The following is a 19,175-nucleotide window of genomic DNA, read 5'->3' on the forward strand; positions in this document are numbered from 1 at the left end:
AAATACATTTAATATTTGTAAGTTTTAATTTTTTGATATAAAGGGTTAGATGCTGTGATTAGTTTACTAACAAAGATGATTTGTATTGAAAAAGTTTATAACTATAAAGAAACTGATTTTCAATCAAAATTTCATTTTTTTTTAACTTTTGAAAATTAAAATTAAAAAAAACTGTAGATGTGATTTTAATAACGTATGGTACAGGCCACCACTACCGTTATATCTGTAAATCATTCGTTTTTTATAACTTTCTTATCCGCTACGTCAATTGTTATTTACGTTTTTCTTTATAGTTTTAGTTAGCTACCCTATAAACCTATGTTAAAAGTGCTAAAATTTTTTACCGAAAACGTACTGGCGAATGTGTTTAATGTGGCAAATTTTACGAGAATTATTTATTTTTTTTCATTTTCTTATCATAGAAAAACTCCCTTACTCTCTTAAAATAATAGGCCTTAGAATGTTACTTTCAAAATATCAGATATGTACCGAACAGATAAACTGTCAGTTAGTTAATAAAAACGTGGCAGTAAAATGCCTATTTGTTTGAATATCGTTTGCTTATTTGTGGTTAAATAAACAAATCATCAAGTAAATTGTATGTATGTTTGTATTTCACTTTTTATTCCACTCAGTGTATAATATTCCAATCAGTACGATATGGAGTAGTGAGTTGAGTTTGAGTGATGATTTAAATTGATTGTGAAAATGATTCTTGAAAGATAATAAATATATTTAGTAGAGATAAAATGGAATTGTAGATTGAGAAAATGATTTTTTTTATTGTATTTTGTATATGGGTTCGCTCTGCTGCTATGCTGTGAGTGTGCTTGTATAAAATAGATATCAATTTTCATTCTTTTAATCATCTCAAATTCTTTTTCTATATTCACATACATAATGTATGAAATTAATTACTGTTCTACTTTTTTATTGTTGAAATGATAGAAAATTCGTTTTGAACACATCTTTCACAGAAACTTCTTTCAATTATTTCCAACTAAACTATGTATTATCAATGTATTAATCGAGGAAATAAAACCGAAAAAAAACAGTCTAACCCAGGAATTGACTTCTCGTCAGTTTATTTACGTTTAATAAAATAAAGTTCGAAAACTAAAACTCCGACGACTACAGAATCACGATCTTAAAAGTATGCAAACAAGAAAATATTTTCATCTGAAATCATTCATATTGGTCCCTAGTATCACTGTGCAAAGTGGCTTGCTTTCTGCATAAAATGCAGCTTCCGATGAAAATATTGTCGTAAGCCCTAAGACTAATAACTATTTCGTTTTGAAAAAAGTGTATAAGGCACTTTTGACTAAAAATTTTCCAAAGAATGCGCGCCTAAGCTTTGTCCCTCGAGCCATAAGCACCCTGTATATGATTAGTTCAGACTTTGCAATCATAGTAGAAAAATTAAAATTTGGATTTTAAGCACTACAAGTTAAGTGTGGCTTTTCCCTGGTACCGAATAGCTATATAAAAACTTTATTAGCCCGATAATTTCCATTAATCATTCATACATACTTTTATTATGAAACTAAAATTATTACATTTATTTCAAATTTTTGTGTGTTCTATAAGATATCTATCATATCTCTCATATATGATAGTTTTAATAACTTTTGTTACATTAACACATTATACCACTTAATCATATGAGACTGAGACTGTCCACTTCAATATATGGAAAAGGCACATAACGATTTTTCATTTGAACAAATAGTAAGAAACGAAAAAATTACACAGAAGAAGGGACTCGAACCCGGGTCCTCTAGATATTCGGTCTAGGATATAACCAACTCCGCCACTCCTGTTTGTCGGAATAGAAAATTGTGTAATTCGACGATTTTGTTAATCGCAAGTATGTTGATACTCGTTCTTGATTGTTCAAAAATAATTGCTGGAATCAGATATTTAAATAAATAAAAATATAGTTACTTTTTAAATTGAAATTTGGGTTTTAAGCCCTCCAAGTTAAGTATAGCATTTCCCTGGTACGGAGTAAATAAAAAAATTATTGCATAAAAATATTAATTGTCCGATAATTTTCATTAATCATTCTGATATTACGTCTTAACGACCCTAATCATCACAGGTTTTTGACTTATTAAGGGTACCCATACTTAATAACAGAAATTCTGTGTATACATAGCAACAGAAAGTCTGTTTCTAAACAGGGTGGGTCATTTTAATTTATAATGGCTTATAGCTCGATTTGTCGTTAACTAATTAAAAAATAACTTAAAAAAATGTTGCAAAGTTTGATGAGGGACTCATGTTCTGACATCAGATTGGACCTTCAGTTCTTCGGGTCTCTTAATAACCATTTTAGATCCTAAACGGTAAGAGATAGAAAAACACTTTAAATTAGAAAGTTGATCCTCAAAAATCCTAAAATTTCGACTATTATTTCGAAAACCATCAGCTTTCGGAGTAAATGCGACTTAAAAATATGTCATTATTGCATTTAATTGAAATAAAATACAGTAAAAGTTTATCGATAATAGTAGGTCAAAGTCATAGACACAGGCAAATGTCCTTTATTGTCCTTGCCAACTCTTGGCTACAGCATTTTTCCGTAGTTTGCGTGTTTTATTTCGATTAAATGCGATAACGACAAATTTTTAAGTCTCATTTCCTCCGAAAGATGATGATTTTCGAAAAAATGTTTTAGATGAAAATTTTAAGTTTTTTTAATGAGAATTTAGGATGTCAGAAAACGAGTTATTGGTTATTATAGATTAAAATGACCTACTCTGTATACATAAAAACAGAAATTCCTCGCAATATTTCCAAGTGAATAATAAATTAAAAATTGAATCGAATTGTCTTTACCTTATCTTGGTAAAAGCAGGTTTGGCGTGAAACTATAAAAAACAAAATATTTTAATGTATTCGAGAGAAATAAACAAGTTAAAAACATAAACAAAAAATGAAATTCTTAAAATGTTAAAATAACAAAACATCAACGTAAGAATGGGGTTACTCGAAATAATGTCGCTACTGTGACAAATTATAAAGGTTAAATTATGTGAGCAAAGAAAGATAAATATTTGGTGGCAAACATTATGTTGCTGTATTTATATTTAAAAAATGTTTATGGTTGGTGAGCATGTTACAAGCAAAACAACATTCCTTTCGGTGGAGCTGGGAATCTGAGCGAATTCTGTCGTTATAAATAGACTGCCATTGACTGAATTAATGTTTTTTTACGAGAACCACTAGTTAAAGCTACCTGCACATTTGTAACTCACTATAGTTTTTTTCACTTCTATAGTTTTGGAGGAAACGGACATCGAAATTTTATCCTAATTTCCGCCCTCACAGCTGAAGCAATGAAGCTTTCAAAAGATGTTTCCCATACAACTTGCTTTTGAGCAAAAAAAAAAAAAAAAACAAAAAACAAACAAAAAATCAGAAAGAAATTTCAAACTACGAATTTGGTTAAAATCTTCATTTATTGTTTCCTGATTTTTTTTTGTCCGACGCGACGCTCCGTTTTTTAGTTAAAAAAACTAAAATTAAAATATTTAACAATGAAGTCATACTTTTAACAATTTTTTATATAAGAATACTCACTAAACTGGCCACCAATCAATGATTTTCACTTCTAGGCTGGAAATTGGCAATCAATGATTGAGACTCGTACAGTAGATACTAGAATAGTTCCTAACAACACCAGTCATAGCCCTATAACTCCTTCTTCGTTTGGTTATATTTCATTTTAAGATATGTTCTGGATGTTGTATTGTTAAATAAAGAAATTTATTTCTATTAAATCAAACCACCCGATTGAGCTAAATATAAACTCAAAAGAAAAACACAAGTCCAACAAGTGTGCCATATAGGAACACAGATATATAGACTGATAAACACATTACCACTCCTTTACGTTGCTCAGTCGGGTAAAAAAAGACCTAATAACTATGTTTTTTTCTTTTTTAAATTAATTATAGTTTGTTTGAATAATTTAAATTTGATAATTTCTAAATTGAAATTATTAATATGTGTATAAAAAACTATGAAAATAATTATAATAGGCATGTCAATTAAATTTTTTTTCACTCCAAGTAAAGAATTCTCACTGCACGGGCAGAAAGGTGAAGTTGGTTTTTGGAAATCTTTAGAAGTATGCAAAATATGAATGTTTAAAATTCCTAATTAAACAAAGGGGACTATATAGGTTAATGACATCAGTATCCGATATCACCATAGAGGCACATATAAAATACTTATAAAACTTTTTTTTGCTAAAAGGAAATGGGCGACAATCTTTCAATGTTTATAGCTTCTTCGTTTTTTTATTTCACTTTAAAATTTTGTCATGGTATTAAGGCTAGTTTTTTTTGTCTATTTTGTCTAGTTTTATTTACATTTTTATGCAAAATGTGGCAAATTCGACAACTACTTATTATTATAAAAATTTGTGTGACCATCTACGGACAGTAATCAGAAGTTACCAAAGATCAGAATCACTTAGTTCATTGTAGTACAGCTTTAATTATGATTACATAGATGTCGTTTTTTCGATTGAAAAAGTTTTAAAAGTTCCTAAGTTATGGTTCTATATCTGTAGCTATGCTCATAACATGTGATGATGATGATGACGTTGCATTTCTGACGCTAATCCATAAAATTTATCCTACAAAAAATCGTCGAACATGCCTATATAGAAGTTTTCACTTCAAAAACAATGAATAAAAATTGAATTAAATTGAAAGAAAAATTCACTAAAATATGAACAAAATGGAGACGGAATAAAACAGTATAACTTACAATCGTATAAGTTATCTGTAAATATGTATGAGTTTAAACCACGTTGATAAATTTTTATATCCTTGCTTGGAAGTTGACACCAAACAGAAACAATAATTTACAGAATATGAAAACATTGAATGATCTTAATAATTTATTAACCTGAGAAATGAAGAAAGAAGTATAAAATAACAAATAGGTCCGAATGTAACTTCTTCGTTCAAGATTCAACAATGTTTTACATATTCTCTGTACATACATTGTGAGAAAAAAGTATGAGAACCACCAAAAAAAAAAACTTAAATTTAAATTTTTCAATAATATTCAACAAAGAATTTAACGGTGACTTACATAGGCAAGTAGACAGACAAAGTCTAGTTTGTAGTAACGTCAAAAACGGGTATCTCACACTAAATAATTTTTTTTATGTATTAACTATTAATTTAACAAGTGAAAACAAACAATTGACTGAGTTAATTGTTGAAATACCATGCATAGTCAGTGTTGATTTCTTTATCACATTACACATACAAACATGTGACACATACATAGCTGATAATCAAGTATAGTACATATTATAAAATTTCCGCCTGATTGGCGCCCTCACGGGTAAACAGTGATGTTTACGAAAAAATGTTTCAAACAAAAGTTGTTTAATTTTTGATAAGGAAGATTTTTTACATTTAAACTTTTGTTCTATATCTAACGGTTTACAAGATGGATCCTACGGACCCAAGACCCAATTGACCTATGATGCTCATTTACGAACTTGACCTCACTTTTTACGTATTGAATACGCTGTAAAAATTTCAGCTCGATATCTTTTTTCGTTTTTGAGTTATCGTGTCCACAGACGGACGGACGGACGGACAACCGGAAATGGACTAATTAGGTGATTTTATGAACACCTTTGACAAAATTTTTTTCCTAGCATCATTAATTTTAAGCGTTACAAACTTGGGACTAAACTTAATATACTATGTATATTTCATATATACATGGTATAAAAATTTGTAAAAATTATTCCGTATTGGACACATGTATTACCATTGGAAATTTATATTTAAGTTTCAGTCAAAAAATTTCTCGAATTTTCGTCTTTATTGTGGAGCCCTTCTTATATTTATACTTAATAAGATCACGTCAAAAGAGTTAAAAACAATTTAATACATTGTTTGTAATAATTTTTTTTTTATTTAAGGATGTTCCAGCATGGTATTTGCAGTTTCTATGTTAAAGCAATGGTACAATTTTTTTTTCGACAGAATTTAACGAAAAATTAAATTTAAGAATTTAATAATGCTTACTATTAATTCCCAAAGTTTCAGAAATTTTGACCGTTTAAAATGGGAAATAATTATGCCAACGTCCCAATTTCGATCAATTTACGTCAAAATTAATATCTCGAAAATGAAAATTAATTTCTAAATTTTTTTTTTAGAATTTTATTGTATAAACATTTTTTTCTACTTTTTCTTCAATATATAATAATATCATAAAAAATAGTTGGAGAGACCGGACATTTTACATGCTTTAAATGGGACATGACCCTCAAAATCGCGAACTTTGTCTTTAAATATCTCGCGATCTAAACGGTCAAAAATTATGAAATTTTAGGAATTCATAAATAAAGCTATTATAAACCCGAGAAAAAAAATTCGGCCAAATCTGTCGAAAAGTGATTTCATGCTGGTACTACCTTAATAAAAAAAAGAAAATTATACATTTTTTGTGTAACTTAAAAAAATTATTTAATAATTTAATTGTCTAATTTATATTGTTATTCTATCTCTAACTGTTTAGAATCGAAATTAGCTATTAAATCAACCCGAAGAACTAGATCCAATCTGATGCCAGAACATAATGTGCCACACCCCCAACAAACTATACAATTTTTGTTTGTAATTTGTTGATTGGTTAACTATAACACGAAATATTTAGGTGTATAGATTAAAATGGCCCACTCTATATATGTGTGTATGTAACTTTATAACCCAAAAACTTCCCTTTTTTGTCTTGGAGCCGATTGAAACTTTTGGTCAGGTTTCAACAAATTAGACCAAGAACCAAAACCTGTAAGGAACGAGTGGAGTCTTATTAAATAAAATAACTAATTATATATTATTATTTTATAAAATCATAAAAATAATAAAAATAAATACAATGATTCTACAATAAACAATAAAGTTGATTTTTCAATGGACTACAACCAGTTTATTACAGAAGAACAGCTTTAGTAAACTTTAAACAATAAAACTTTAGAACAAATAAGTATTTTCTACCATCCAAAATACTTGTTTTGTTAAAAAAAATTGTTATTAGAAAATGAAGAATAAAAAAAAAGTATTTTATAAATATGTTTCTCGAATATTATTCGTCTGAATAGAAGTACATGGTTATAATATTTACATTGCTAATTTATTATTATTAATATTAAGACGCTGAAAAAAACCGTTGAAAGTCAACAATAGGTTATATTCTTCATACACACTGAAAAAAAAAAAAATTAAAATAAAGAAAAACCCACCCTGAAGTTGGCCGTTTTATATTGAAATAAATTTCAAATACTTTCAAACAATTTCCTAATGATTGGAACAAGTACAGCTAAATATTTGTATTTACAACAGAAGGAGATTGAATTTAAGATATGAATTCATTGATACAAAATCACTGAAGTTAAATAAACAAAATAATTACTTCTACGAAAGAGATTGATTTTAGTTTAAAGTCATGCATTTTATTGATGGAAAATAAAAAGAATTTGAAATAAACTGATCATTTTTATAATATAAATGACTTGATCATTTTTATAATATAAATGACTTGATCATTTTTATAATATAAATGACTTGATCATTTTTATAATATGTAGGATATTTTGGTACATATATAACAGTCATAGTAGCGCAGTTGGTACAGTGCTTGACTTAAAAGAAACTTAAACTAAAATCAATAGTAATCCATATGTCACTTGTTCAAATCTGATTAGAAGGACGGTTTTTTTTTTAAATATACCTGATAAACCTGCTTATGTGGTTGCGACAGTTACATAAATATTTTGTTATAATATTTGTAGTAGAACCAATTAAAAACAGATTGTTTAAAACTATGTTGCATTTCAAAACAACAATATTTGAAATTTGTTTGATAGTACAGTATATTACTTTCATACAAACAACTCATGCGTTTGTGTCAACTTCACCACTCAAGCCCGTGCGGTAATTGTATCACTTCGTGGTCCCATTCGCCTTATTTGATAGCGCGATGAGGTTAAGACAACCTCATATGGATTGATATTAAGAATTTTTTTTTCAGTGCACGGTAAGTAATGTATGGTGTTTACTACAATGCTTATATGGTAGAGACAGATACTGTAGTATCATGTTAGCATAAATAATATTACAGAATTGAATAGGCTATCTACCAGAAGTATTGTTGGCATCGCCAACTAATATGGACCATACGCCCATACTGCATTGACTTGTCCGCCCTACTTTTGTTCATGTTACTTTTCCCACAATTACCATTTGTCAATTTTACTGTTCCCTTAAGTTTATTCAAATGCGCTTCAAAAATTATGTTAACACGAATCAATTTGATAGTAAGGTGCAAAACAATGATTTAAGATAACAGTTTCACAAAAAGTAATATGAAATCGAAATTTCCTGGAGATCAAAGAACATCATGATGTGAAAAGTCGCACCAAGATCTCATCCTAAGAAAGAGAATATTTAAATATCTTTGTCGTACAAAGCCATACTGTGTACGCTTTATTTCACCCCCACTCCTCGGTATGCAGGAGTGGGGGGTTTTTGAAAAAATAAAAAAGTTTTGTCATAAGTCTTATATCCGATCTTTCCATCTTGTTCAACAATCCAAATGCGTTTTAAAGAATACTTTTTTCTTAATAAAGGTAAATGTTTTTTCGGTGTTAAATAGTTTTTAGAATTAGGATAGGTTTTTAGAACTAGGATATCGGACAGAACACGTTCTGAATGAGAATATTAAAGAAAAACATATATTAGCTCTATTCGGTAGTTTATTCATTTTCATAATTATTAATTATAAATAAAACTGAAATAATATCAAAACAAATAACAATATAAAATACTCGTATAACGAACAATATTCGTAATAAAAACAATAGAGTTGAATCTGACGATTTCTAAAAAACAATGAATGAATTGAATTGTTGTTGTTGTTGTTGTTGTTGTTGTTGTAGCTGTCTGTTGTTATATATTTTCAAGAATTTATATACAATATCACAACAATAAATATCTCACAACTTTTTATTATCTTTGGTAAATATCACAAACAAAACAGTTTAAAAAAAAATAAAAATTTAATTTTATGTACATTTCAACCAATCATCTAAATAATGTGTTTTATTCCCATCAATAGGGTACTCCACTATTTTTGAAGAAGTACTTCAAATTGTTGATTTTGCTAATAAAAAGCTACCAAAAATTTATTTCGGAAAAATACACACGCTTTCTTGCCTAAAACTTAAGTTAAATTTTGAACCTCTTTTAAACTGTCCAAAACGCGGGCATCCAATTTGATGACGTAATATGGGTATCACTATACGAAATAACACTAATAAGTTTAACAGATATATTCATAGACATCTGATTATAATAAATATAAATACTTATTATCTATGTATATATTATACCCAGCTGTCTACACTGAACTAACTGATGGTCTATGACTCATACCGCTATGACATCACAGCAGAGCTAACTTGCGTTTTAGGTCACGTGATATACAGTTTAAAAATTACGATTTTTAATTTTAATATTTTAAAAGAAAAATGTGCCTTTGTGACTCAAAATCAGAATATTTAAGTATATTTTTACATAAATTTTTTCAAATTTCATGATTTATTTTTGACTAACGATAATACCCTATTTGATTGATTTTAATCAATTTTTACTTTTCATTCTTCCAAGAGAGTAGGCGAACCAAGACTTAACAAACTAATGTTGATTAAATCTTGATTCCATCACTTGGCATTTTCTATCTCCGAAACTCATAAAGCGTTTGATACGTGAAAAAAACAAGACAGAACCATTTCTAAAGATTAAAATTCTTATAGACCAGTATGAATCCGCGGATGAGTACAAACAACTGTTCCACTCCAATTTTTGTATACGATTCTCTTTAAATTGTCCTCCTCACGATATAATTGCATGTTGCCAAGCCGGAAAAGTGGTCAAAATACACTTTTTTTAATGAAATTCTGAAAGTTGTCTATTATGTCCCACGAAATAGTTTTTAAGATTATTTGGACAATTTAAAACAAAAAAGGTATCTTGCAAATTTTCTACAATGCTTTAAAACTAATAACACTAACACTAATACTTTAAGAGGTATTAATTATTTGAAGTTCGAAAAAATGCAAAAATAGCCACATTCAATCCTGAAAAAAACAAATTCGTAGCGCAGGAGCTGCGTTAGCTAAGCGACTTTCCTCAGAAATTGACAAAAAATTACACATTTTTCTTTAAATCGAATATTATTCCATTTTTAGTTTCTCAAGAATATTTATTTCGAAAACTAAGGGTCTAAATAACCGTAGTACTTTTTTGCTTAAAACTGATCAAAGAATACCAAAATGTGTTTTATTTGAATAAAAAATTCAAAATTTTGTAGTTTTTTTATTTTTTTAGTTAAGGAGGATCCCTCACCAGTAATAGAAAAAATAAATTAGTAGAAAATTATCCAAATTTTTAGTATGTTGTAGTTAACGATACATATTATTAAATTAAAAAAAAATTTGGGTATCTTATCGATCAATTAAGAGAGTTTTTATTAATTAAAAATACACTAAATAACATACCATCCTCATATCATGCTATGTTATTTATTGTATTTTTAATTAATTAATTACTCTCTTAATTGATCGATAAGATACCCAAATTTTTTTTTGATTTAATAATATGTATCGTTAACTACAACATACTAAAAATTTGGATCATTTTCTACCAATTTATTTTTTTCTATTACTGGTGAGGGATCCTCCTTAAATTGTGTCCTAATGTGTTATGTACTACACTATTTAATCCACCTGTATCTAAATTAATATATAATTTGATATCTCTCATATCTAAGCGCCTCTGTATTGGTGAAATAATTGGATAAATATGTATTATTTTTTTGTTTTCTTTATAATTAAAGATCACAAAGTATTTTTTTAGTATTCGCTACCCAATTAAATCAATTTATAATCAATTTTTGTTTTATGTTAGTCCCCTCTATATTCTAAAGTGACATCTACTAATTTAATGACTTTGATAGGTCTGTGAATTCACAAATCATTTTTTCCATAGCCACATCTCAGGAAGTAGGCCTCAGATCAAAATTTGGTAAAGAGCTTTTTCATTTTTCTTGATAAGCTTAATTTACTGGTATAATTTTCTGCTATCAATAACAGAACACCCTGTATATAAATTTTAACGATGATTATTTTTGAAAATTCTATCATCAGTACAAAAGCAATGGCTTTATGTCCTTCGACAATTTGCTAACAATATGAAAAACGAAAAATGTTAATGTTGCCAAAGTTCTTAAATATTCTTCACACATCCCTTAATAAAGTTCGATAGCGTTTTAGCCCATTATTTTATCGTAACCCCTTCTATTTTAATAAATAATTAAGTGCTTGGATATATATACACTCACGCAGAGTATATTATATGTAAACACTTAATTTTTGATTAAAAAAGAAAGGCTTACGATAAAATAATGGGTTAAAACGCTACGGAACTTTGTTCAGGGATATTTGAAGAATATTTAAGGACTTTGGCAACATTAACATTTTTCGTTTTTCATATTGTTTTTCAAGGTTGAAAGTGATCCTTTTCGCATTTTTTCGAACTTTAAATAATTAGTATCTCTTAAACAATTAGTGTTAGAAAATTTGCAAGATACCTTTTTTGTTTAAAAATTGTCCAGATAATCATAATATGGGATAATAAATAATTTTCGCAATTTCATTGAGGAAAATCGTTTTAAAGTTTTTTGACCACTTTCCGGACCTGGCAACATTCATTTATATCATCATTAGGGCAATTTGAAGAAAATCGTACACAAAAAATTGTGGTGGAATAGTTGTTTGTACTCATGCGCCGATTCGTACTGGACTATTAGGGTTCAAGACCTAAACAAATGACTAAATTGTAATGTATAATATTTTTTAAACAATAAATCAGACTTACTAGTTCGAAGTAATTGGTAAGGATAATATCAACCGTTGTGAGGTTGTCTCGATCTCATCGCGAGATCAAATATGGCAAATGGTGCCACGAATGTGTTACAGTTACCGAACGGGGTTGAGTGGTAAAGTTGACACAAACGATCTAATTGTTTGTATGAAATTACCATATTGTACTATCTTACCCATTTCAAATATTGTTGTTTTGAAATGCAACATAGTTTTAAACAATCTTTTTTTGATTAGTTCTACCACTTATAAATATTATAACAAAATACTGATGTGATTATCACAACCACATGAGCAGGTTTATTAGATTTATTTACAAAAATTAGATTCCTTCGAGTCGAATTTTAACCTACGCTTCTGATGGTTGTTATATTTGTATATGTAAACAATCATGCTATATATAATAATAATTTTCAATAAGTTTATTTCAAACTCACTGTAAGTTAGTACAACAAAGTTCATGTAGTTGACACAAGCACATATGGACTAGACGTAACAGCTATGCGTTCGTAATTACCAAATCCTCTTATTAAAGCAAACATTACATCGATTCGCTTTATTTACACCATTATATATTCGAATTAAGTACAATTTTATTTTCCATCAATAAAATGCATTACTTTAAACTAACTTCAGTGATTTTGTATCAATGAATACATAATTTAACTTCAATGCGATTCTATTGGAAATAAAAATATTTAGCTGTACTTGTTAATATCATTAGAGAATTGTTTGAAAGTATTTTTACAATATGAAACGGCAGTTCGCCCTATTAACTCAGTTGGTTAAGGCGTAACCAATTCCATCCGCGGTATGGTTGGGTAGCGGGTTTGATTCCCACCGTCGCAACAAAATTAATTTAATTAATAGTTGTGATGGGCTGGTGTAGTGTATGGTATATGCATGAAGGAGGTGCACTCAGCCTCAGAAATTGAGGAGCTGGTAAATGAAATTATCAGCGAAAAGGTGGTAAAACACATATATGGTATCATAATGGTCTCTATAGCCTAAGTGTATCCTTCGTGGACCGCCAATATAACCTAACCTAACCTAATATGAAACGGCCAACTTCGGGATGAGGTTGTCATTATTTTAATTTATTTTTTTTGTTCAGTGTAGAATTACCTACATTTCCCAAACTTAATTACATTTAAAAACCACGTATACAAAAAATATTTTTATTGAAATTGATTGATGTAGTAAATATGAAAATATTTAAATTTCTTGTGTACATTGTTGCTTTGTGTTAAAATTCAAATAAATATTTAGGGATATGGAAACAAATGGGTACACAAAGACGAATTATGTTGTATGAACAACAATTATTTAATCAACACTAAATAATTTTGTGTAGCTATTACATAAAATGGCATGCATGCATGCATGGCAGAATAAAACATTAAATAAAAACATTGGTGTGATTGCCTTGCAACCTCCATGTGTACATTAAAATGGAAGGAATATGCAATTTGCCGTCATTATGGAGTGTTGTACCTTGAACAGTGGCGTAGTGTGCTTTGGTGGGGCCCTGTATCAAAATTAGTTGGGGGGCCTAAATGAAGGGTAAAGTTTTCTCACAAAAGAAACAAAAATGCTTGCATTAAATATCCGTTCGCGGTATGATTAGGGTAGCGGGTTCGATTCCCGCCATCGCAACAAATTTAATTTAATTAAATGGTGTTCTTCGTGGACAGCCAATATAACCTTACCTAACCTAACCTAAGTTATCGCTTCCTCCTAGAAATTCAGCTAGCCAAACAATTCGAATTAAATATACACTTTTCTTGCCTTTTTTTCGGCAAATTGATTTATTAAATCATTTATAATGATTAAGACGATTTCAATTTTTCTAACATTTCTGCCTCTATAGACAATAATGACAATCGAAGTCCTTAGGTAATTTTTTTTCTCAATTTTAATTTTGAATAACTTCTTTCAGCTGTGGCAATCGTAACTGGAAGGGTCAATAAAAAGCATGGTGTTATTACCTCCGGAAAACTTGATGCAAGGCTATTGAATTTTATCAGCAATAATTCCATGAGTTCGTTAATGGAATGACTTTTTTAAATTTCAGATTTTAAAAGCATGTTTTCAGAGCAATTAATTGTTCATAAAGATTAACTGAGATGTCTTTACTGTATTTAGCCGACAGTTTACCGGAAGTGTTTTTTATCACATTCGTTTGAAAAAGATAGGAGTTTCTGCCGTTGTAATACTTCGAACATATTGCTCATGTCACAACGGCGCTGAAATATTTGTTTAGTTTGAGAAATTAATATACCAAAACAGAAATAGTATACATTGACTTTGAGTTATGATTCCGGGTCTGAAAGTCTCTCATCTTGTGATAACTCCGCTTCGTTATCTTTCATCTTTCATTTTTTAAACAATTGTTAACCCACCCCCACACTCTTTTACAAACCATTGAATGAATTTTGATTTCTTATTTTGCTCAGTCTATTCATATTGTACATACTGTCTATTGTCATACTGTACATACTGTAGAGCTTTAGAAACAGGATTAAGGATTTCAAATAGTAAAGAAAAAAATTTGACTAAGCACTAAGAAATCAAAACTCTCTAAAATGTGAATTCTATTTTTCTCGATATTTCACAAACGTGTTAAAATAACACGCATAAAGTGTGTTCAATGTAAAATGTCCACAATCAAACTATTCGTTGTGTGCGTAGTCATGGTAGGGACAATAAAATCGATGCCAGTGCTTCCAGTGAAAATTTTTGGCGTTAAAAGAGGCTGTTATGACTAATTTGCAATTCTTTACATGTTAATATTATAGTAAATGTCAAATTAAAATTATTGAAAAACACTGATTAATTAAACTTAATGCATTAAAAATTGTGAAAATAAGAAATTAAATTGTACAAATATTATTTTTCAAATGTAAATTATCATAATTATTTATTTAAATTTGTGAAACAAGAATATTAAATTCTCAATGTAAGTCATAAATGCAATCCATACAATTATATATGCATCCATACAATTCTATAATTAAAGTAGTGTATCATTACCATGGAAACGCCTCCAATAAACATTTATATTTATAGATTTGTAGACATTTTTTACACGTTTCATAATGTGTGAAAAATTTATAGTTTGTGTACGACATTTAACATTGAAGAGGCTTAGCGTGTTAAAAGTATTTACAAGAATACCACACTTGGATTCGCAGTGCCAAACCCGCGAAAAAAAGAGATTGCTTTTTTGACTATTGTCATTTCTGAAGTGAAAACTCAAAAAAAAAGGCACGTATGACAGTTTTTTTATATGTTTTTTTCCCGTTACACAAGAGATTAATTGACACTGGGGATAAAATTTCACTATTTTTTGTTTACACGCGTCATGGGCGTCTGTAGCCCGAGGGCCCCGTATCATTGATACGGTTGATACGGCCGTAGCATACGCCCTGACCTTGAATCAATATTCACATATTTTTGGAGCTTGTTTATAAAAGCTCTGTGAAAATAGCCTTTCGCGGGGATTAGCTTGCGGTAATGATGCATTCCATTTCATTAATTTATTCAATAATTATTCGAAATTGACGGCCCTCCTGACCCCCTTAAATAATGAATTTTAATTGAGCACATATCAATTTTTACATTTTTGAAAAATCAAAAAATGACAAAGTTTCATATAAATTTTCACCCCCTATTCTACCGACTTGAAGAATGTAATTCATTCATTCATTGAAAATAGTCGTCCAGTAAACTTTCCATAAGATAATTGATCATTTTTTAAAATTTTTAACTTTAAAATTGACCAAGTTCCATACAAAATTTCAATACTCATTTGAACCCTTTGGGGAATCAATTTCCAAAAATCCCTTGTTAGTGCATACTTACGTCACTTAAGAAACGTTTGTGCAAAATACATCTAAGCCCAGTGGTTTCAGCTGTAAGTTGATCGATCAGTCTTCTGTTATAATCCTGATGTGGATTTCAAGATTGAGTTTTGATTAAAAACACAAATAAAACGATATCTTTGTTTGCTATTATATCCATAAACAGTAACGCGAAAACCGGAATCATAAATAGTTATAAAAGATCTTCCTTTCCATGATAAAAACCTGGAGTGATTGATTTTCCTTTTTTGATTAGTGCTAATGCCAATTTTGTTACTTAAAATATGAATAGGAAACATAGTGTTTATGAGAGGAAAGAAAAAATTTAGTAGATATTTTATAGAATAAAACTCTATTACTAGTTCCTTATTAAATATTCTTTCAAGATATTTGATTTTGTAAGAAAATCTGTTATACTGTGTTTTCTTTAGAAATCTTTGAAAATAATTCAAATTTCTATTTTCAATGGTTTTGACCACAGATTATAATTTATTACATAAAAAAACTATAATCTGTGGTTTTGACCTCGATTTTTTCTGCCGTTTAGAACTTTAAGTATACAGATGTATAATCATTATTTCAAATATTTCGTACAACGATAAAATAAAGTTTCAGACTATCAATTTTTAAATAAGCATTACTTACATACTGTTTGTGAGAAGATTAATTAAAATTCTCTCTAAATATTATAAACCACATGAATTTAAAAAAAAAAAAACTATAGTAACATGACAAAAATGCAAACGTTGATCTATATTTGTCTATAAAATTATTAGCATGGGTTTTCCATATACAAAATTCACATCCCCTTGTTAACCCCTTAGGGGTTGAATTTTGGAAGATCCTTTCTTATCGTATACGTCATACAAAGAATACGCTCTCCCTGTTTCAGGTCTCTACGATCGGCGGTTTAGGCTGTGCAATGATCCGTCAGTCAGTAATTAAGGACACAGTATTTTATATGTATAGATTACTTGAAAACAAGGGCACATGTTCTTGTAGGATAGACCTTGTTGTTGTATGACAGATAAAGGAATCTTTGGAGAGTGATCAAGATATATTAACATCAAGCAACTTTCACAGCAATATACTTCTACTATACGACAATCTACAATCTACTAAACGAGCTTTCGTATAAGATATCTATGCCTGTCTCTAGATACTTTTGAAAAGAAGATTGGTATATTTTACTTATATGTATTCGCTTTTAGATACTTTTATATTATTTATTACAAAATAGAATATCTGCTTGTTCGCTTGCAAATTGAGTTTTGTGAAACTAATTTCAATGCCATTTGCAATTCGGTAAGGGATAATACACACACATTGTTGTTCTGAAAGAATCTTGAATAAACTACTATCATACAGTTTGGCAACCATCGCGTTAGCCATTTATAATATATGCAATAAGAAAAGCATAATATATGGTCCTAGAGTCCTAGGACGTAAGGATATACGCAATTAAGTTATTTTAAGATTCGCAGACTTCTTTGACCACCCTATAGTTTTAGACATGCAAATCGTCACCCAACTTTCCTTTATTCCCTTAATAATATCGAATAAGGTTCGTATGAAGTTAGAATCAATTAGCTTACTTTTTAAAGCTATCCCTACAAATTTTCAACCGTCCATCTTTTATAGTTTCGCCAAAAAACTTCTGGGAACTAATCTTTAAAACAGTGAAATTTACAAAATTTCGTATGGAACGCTAAACTCGCAATTGAAACATATTTAAGAATGCTCTCCATTAAATTACCTTTTTCCTTAGAGCCTTCTCCAAACTGAATCAATTTTGAGAATCATCGCCTACATTTTTTTATTTGTTCCGGGTACGGAACTCTAAACTCGTACTTGAAACACATCTAAAAACACTCTCAATTAAATTAACCTTCCAATCAAAATAAAAAAAATCGGTTCATCCATTTAGGCGCTATGATCCTCAAACAAACAGATACACACATATAGCGGTCAAACTGATTACACCTCTTTTTTTGGTTCTTGGGTTAAAAAAGATTCCCTTTTTTGTCATACTGGTAACATTCTAACCGTTATAGTTTTGGAAATTATTCTTACTTATACCATAAATTATACCATATATTATAAGGAAACTTACAATGTTCTTTAAAAATCTTCTCGTGTTTGAAACGATTTTTCTCGAACCTTATATCATCAGGAATCAAACAATTTTGATTTCCGATGACATCAGGCCCGTACGCTAGGGAGGGATTTTTGGGGTCAAAACCTCTCCTATTGAGAATCAATCCACATAAATTTTGAAATAACAATATAGTCCTGTAAATATATATTCATGAAACGCATTTCCACTGAGTCAGATATCCATACATATTTTGTGCTCGGTACATTCTTAGACTTTGTTTTTGAGTCGAGTACTTCAAACAGAGAACTTGAATCTTGGCAAGGCTATTTTGATTGAAAGAAGAGGAAGCTATAGAGTTGTGGAAAATTTGAGCGATATCTGCGATGAATACAACATAGATGGGCCGAATCCAAGGTTCGCATCATAACAGACTCAACACTCGAATATACAGACTGATTCAGTTGAAGATTATAAATCGAATTATGAATCATCACAATATTTGTTCAAGTTAAGCTTGTCTCATTCTCAATAAAATGAAAACTTGTGCTTGCCGATGATTCTCGTGACATCTGGGTCGATGAAGTTCAACTTTGGCGAACACTCATTGCCTGGCAGGGTGCCAAAAATTAACTCGAAGCACTCGATATTTGAAATAAAGATGCGCTTCCGAATATCTAGCAAAGGTTTCGCGTTCTGACAGTTTTGGCTGTAACAACATCAACGAATGAACGCTCCTTTTCAACCTTGCGTCGTCTCAAAACATATCTTAGATCGACAATGTCTGAAGATGGGCTAAACGGTTTAGTCTCGTTCAATATAGGTACATCGCAGTGAGAGGTTGATGCAAAAAGAGGATTAGAAAAGTTTTTTTTCTGTACCTCGCAGAATTAACTTATTGAATACCAATGACTGAATATCACATTTTGGCCTAATTAAATATTTACGTACTCGGAAAAATGAATTTCTTGTTTTTATTGACTTTATGACCTAACATGGCGAACAAAAGTTTGAACCCCTCCCTTGGATAATTCCTGCGCACGGGCCTGGATGACATCCATCAATACCTATGTACTATAAAAAATTTTATTTTTGAAATCAAGGGTTTTAAAACGTAAGAATTTTTTTGTAAACTAGAATTTTCGAATTGAAAACATTACCTCTAAATTGTTACGTATATAGATGAAATAAGGTATATGTCACTATGTATTTTATGCTAACTATTTTG

This window comes from Chrysoperla carnea, chromosome 5, assembly GCF_905475395.1.
Source record: "Chrysoperla carnea chromosome 5, inChrCarn1.1, whole genome shotgun sequence".
NCBI classification, from domain to species: Eukaryota; Metazoa; Arthropoda; class Insecta; order Neuroptera; family Chrysopidae; genus Chrysoperla; species Chrysoperla carnea.